General features: G+C 53.3%; 1 pseudogene; it reads left to right on the top strand.

Annotated features, from left to right (window-relative positions):
• The first annotated feature begins 402 nt into the window (after positions 1-402).
• Positions 403-4748, top strand: LOC135965093 (adenosylhomocysteinase pseudogene; annotated as a pseudogene).

The following is a 4748-nucleotide window of genomic DNA, read 5'->3' as shown; positions in this document are numbered from 1 at the left end:
GTGGGCTGGGGTTGGTAAGAATAAGCTGGACCAGCTGGGCCAGGGGAGGCAGCCATGCCCGGGGCACATAGCCACTGCCCAGAGCTGCCCCCAGAACTGGGAGCCGTCCTGCTCATGGCGCTGTGAGACGCCCTCCAGAGAGGAAGATGGAAGCTGTCTCCGTGCCCCGGGACTGATGAAGGGCCCATTCCAGGCCTTTGCGCACCCAGGCTCTCTACCCTTCTGGGAGCCCTGTCCGGTGGGCCAGGACCAAGGCGCCCTCACTGGTGGCATTCTCAGAAGCTGAGCTGCTCCCCACACATGTGCACATAGAGGTGTGCCCACACCAAGCTACATGTGGGTGTCTGGGGACAATGAGTCTGGAGGTGGGAGCGGGCCCCTTCCAGAAGGGTCTAGCCAAGGTCCAGTTATGAAGGTGAGCTGAGATGGGCTACCTCAAAGGAACCATAGTGTGGGGAGCCCCGGGCAGAGCCCAGAGAGAAATGCCAGCCCTGAGACTGAGACACGATCCAGGGAGATGCACTGAATTGTGTCCTCCCCAAAATTTATATACTAAAGTCCTGACCCCTGGTTCCTCAGGATGCAGCTGTACTGTGTTTGGAGAGGATTTGTAAAGGTTAAACAAGGTCATTAGGGTGCGCCCTAGTCCAGTACGACTGGTGTCCTCACAGGAACAGTTTAGGAAACAGACATGCGCAGAGGGAACAGCATGGGAGGACACAGGAGGAAGGCGGCCGTCAGCAAACCCGGCTCCATGAGACCCAGAGGAAACGACCCCCACACCTTGACCTTGGACTTGCAGCCTGCAGAATTCTCAGGAAAAGTGTCTGTTTTTTGTCACTCAGTGTGTGGAACTTTGTTCTGGCCCCTAGTGGACAAATACAATGGCTTTGCTGTTAACAGCCTAGTGGACAAATACAAAGGCTTTGCTGTTAACAGCCCAGACCCACGTTTCCTGCACATAAGGCATGGGACTCCCTCATCCCCTCTGCCCAGGCCCAGCCCTGGTCTCCGAGCTGAGCTCACCGGGTAGGCTGCAGGCAGCAGGTGGGAGTGGGGCCTGATGGAAGGGGCGGTGCTGAGGCAGTGAGGGTGGCAGAGGGATGCCCACTTGCTCATGTGTCTCAGCTTCATGGAAGCATCCGGAGCAGGAGTGAAGGAAGCAAGGTAACAGGGGCCACTCATGGGGAGACAGATGGGCAGGCTCCTCCACATGCTGGGGACAACTTTGGGGGCACCTGCTAAAGCCATTGCCACACCCTCAAACTTCCCCATACCCCGTGCAGGGTCCAGCAGCAGCCCTGATTATATGGTATAACCTTGGTGGTCAGATCAGGCATGCACAGCTTGGCCCAGACTATGGGATCAGAATCTCTCCCCAGCAACGTGGCCATGGGGTCTCTGAAGAGAAGACGAGCAACCACAGACTGCAGGGCTACTCGCAACAGCCAAGTACACAGAGAGGCAGAGGTGGGGAGAAGGGAGCAGGTGTGGAGGGAGGGGAGGGGCAGAACTGAGGCCACATAGCCCAGGGAGCAGGGAAAACTGAAGGATACCCCAAGCAGGGGTACTGTGGGTTTTCCAATGTCTGGTCCTGCTAAGACCTGGCTGCTCTTGTGATCATGAGCTGGCAACCTACAGTCACTACAGCCCTGTCCTTCTGGTCTCCTCTTGGGTCCTGCCTCTGCACAGACTGTAGCCAGGCTCAGGCTGGGATCTCCCATACGGACCCTAAGGCAGGCTTTCTTACACTTTCCACGGAAATTCTCCAGCTGATAGAAGTGAACTCCCCAAGCTGGGGCCACTTTCTCAAGTGGTCTGTAAAATTTTTGCAAGGTTTGTGGTTCATCTAAAAGATTCATAATTTAAAAATGGAATTCTTGATAGTTAAGTCAAGGCAGATTGGGTTTCTGGTGAGAGTCAGCTCTCTGGTTCATCGTTAGCATCTTTTGGCCAACAATGTCTCCTGTGTCCTCCCACCATGGAAGGAGAGAGGCAGCCCCCTGAGGCCTCTTTTATAAAGGCACTAATTCCATCCATGAGGCTCCACCCTGGTGACCTAATCACCTCCCCATACCCCCACTTCCTCATACCATCCCTTGGGGTTTAGGATTTCAGCATATGAATCTTTAGGGGACACTAACTTTCAGGTCATAGCATTTGGACTTACACCATTGCCCCACCCCCGCCCCTCTAATTCTTGGGCCTTCAGACTCAGACTGAGTCACACCACTGACATTCTTGTTTTTCTAGCTTGCAGATAGCAAACCGTGGGACTTCTCGGTCTCCATAACCACATGGGGCAATTCCTATAATAAATCTGCTCTTACATATACCCGTATATATCCTGTTGGTTCTATTTCTCTGGATAACCCTGGCTAATACACACTGTGGGCACCTCTGCAATACCAAGGGCCTGGCCATCTGTTTGAAATGTAAAATAGAAAACACACACATACACACACACATACACATACAGAGACAGAGAGACCCTGCCCAGAGCCACCCACCCACCCAGTGCCTGTCCCCAGACCAAGGCCCAGTCCCCTTCACCTGTCTCCATCATAAGCGCCGCCAGCCTGTCTGACAAACTGCCCTGCAAAGTTATTGACATTGGCCTGGCCGCCTGGGGATGCAAGGCCCTGAACATTGTGAAGAAGGAGATGCCAGGCCTGATGCACATGCGGGAGCTGTACTAGGCCTTCAAGCCACGAGGCTCCCAGGCTCCAAAGGCACCCACATCGCCAACTGCTTGCACACGACCATGGAGACGGCCATCCACATTGAGACCCTCATCACCCTGGGTGCCCCAGCAGCAACATCTTCCTCACCCAGAACCATGTGTTGACTGCCATTGCCAAGTCTGGCATTCCAGTATACGCCTGGAAGGGCGAAAGGACAAGGAGTACCTGTGGTGCATCGAGCAGTCACTGTAATTCAAGGACGGGCCCTCAACATTATTCTGGAGGATGGGGGTGACTTCGCCAACCTCTTCCACACCAAGTACTCACAGCTCTTGCTGGGCCATCTGAGGTACTTCCAAGGAAACCAAGACTGGGGTCCACAACCCACACAGGATGCTGGTCAGTGGGATCCTGAAGGTGCCAATGACAACAACTCCATCACCAAGAGCAAGTTCAACAAGCTCTATGGCTGCTGGGAGTCCCTCATAGATGGCATCAAGTGGGCCACAGAGGTGATGATTGCCGGCAAGGTTGCGGTCATAAACATGAGCAAGAGCTGTGCCCATGCCCTGTGGGGTTTCGGGGCCCACGTCATCACCAAGATAGACCCCATTAACGCACTGTAGGCTGCCATGGAGGGCTATGAAGGGACCACCATGGACGAAGCCTGTCAGGAGGGCAAAACCTTTATCACCACCACAGGCTGTGTCAACATCGTCCTTGGCCGGCACTTTGAACAGGTGAAGGATGAAGCCATCATGTGTAACACTGGACACTTTGATGTGGAGATCGATGTCAAATGGCTCAGCGAGAACATTGGGAGAAGGTGACCATCAAGCCCCAGGTGACCAGGTACTCGCTGAAGAATGGACGCCGCACCATCCTGCTGGCTGAGGGTCAGCTGGTCAGCCTGGGTTGTGTCATGGGTCACCCTGGCTTTGTGACGAGTGACTCCTTCATCAACCAGGTGACTGCACAGATTGAGCTGTGAACCCACCCAGAGAAGTACCCCATTGGGGTTCACGTCCTGCCCAAGACGCTGGATGAGGCAGTGGCTGAAGCCCACCTGGGCAAGCTGAGCATGAAACTGACCAAGCTGACTGAGAAGCAGGCCCAGTACCTGGAGCATCTCCCCTGATGGCCCCTTCAAGGCTGATCATTGATGCTACTGAGAGCCAGGCCTGCATTTCACCTTCCAGCTGCTGTTCTTGCCCAGGCCCTGCCTCTCCTTCTTAAGAGCAAATAGCACCAACTTAGTGACTGGTTGGTCAGCGTCCCCCATCGACTCCCCAGGGCTGGTCACTCCGTTTTTGGCTTCTGCTGCACCCTCATACTATTCCAGGTGTGTCAGGGGAACTGAGAGGCCCCTCTTCAAGCCCTGGTCATGGCGGAGATACGAGGTAGACAGCCACAGGGAACCGTGAGCTCAGTGGTCTTGTAACTGCTCACTAAGTCAGTCCTCCCTTAGCCTGGATGTCAGCAGTGGAGTCACAAAGCCCACGTACTTTACCATCTAGGCCTTCCCCTGGTCTGTGGACTTACACCGTGTGCTTGGTTTATAGGTTCAGTCATTCTTCAGCCCCTGATAGACGAGAAGGAGCTGCACTGAAGGGCAAGGAGGAACTGTTTCAATTTTCCTGAGAGCTTGGCTTAGTGCTGGGCCTTCTCTTAAACCTCATGACAAAGAGGTTGGTACTTTCAGTCCCTGTTTTACAGGAATTAGAATACACTGTTAAGGAAAACAGAAAGAACAGAGAAGTGACAGCCAGAGGTTGAGAGGGGCCAGAAAAGCATAAAAAGCAGGCACAGATCGGCTACCACTTTGTAACAAGAGAGTTCCTATCACAACCCTGGGTCAAAAAGAGAATAATTCGGCTTATAATGTTTATAATGTTAAAATAAAGCAGGAAGGTAGGTTAATAAAAATCTCAATGCCATTAAAAAAAAAGAAAGAAACAGAGGGAGGACATAAAAATGAATGTTTCAATAGATTACCTGACCAGGTATGCAAATAACCCAGCACAGCACAGGCAGAAACACTAGGCAGTGCTTGAGACACAGAGT

The sequence above is a fragment of the Macaca fascicularis genome, chromosome 9 (assembly GCF_037993035.2).
Source record: "Macaca fascicularis isolate 582-1 chromosome 9, T2T-MFA8v1.1".
NCBI lineage: Eukaryota > Metazoa > Chordata > Mammalia > Primates > Cercopithecidae > Macaca > Macaca fascicularis.
This window is presented reverse-complemented; position numbering and strand designations above follow the sequence as displayed.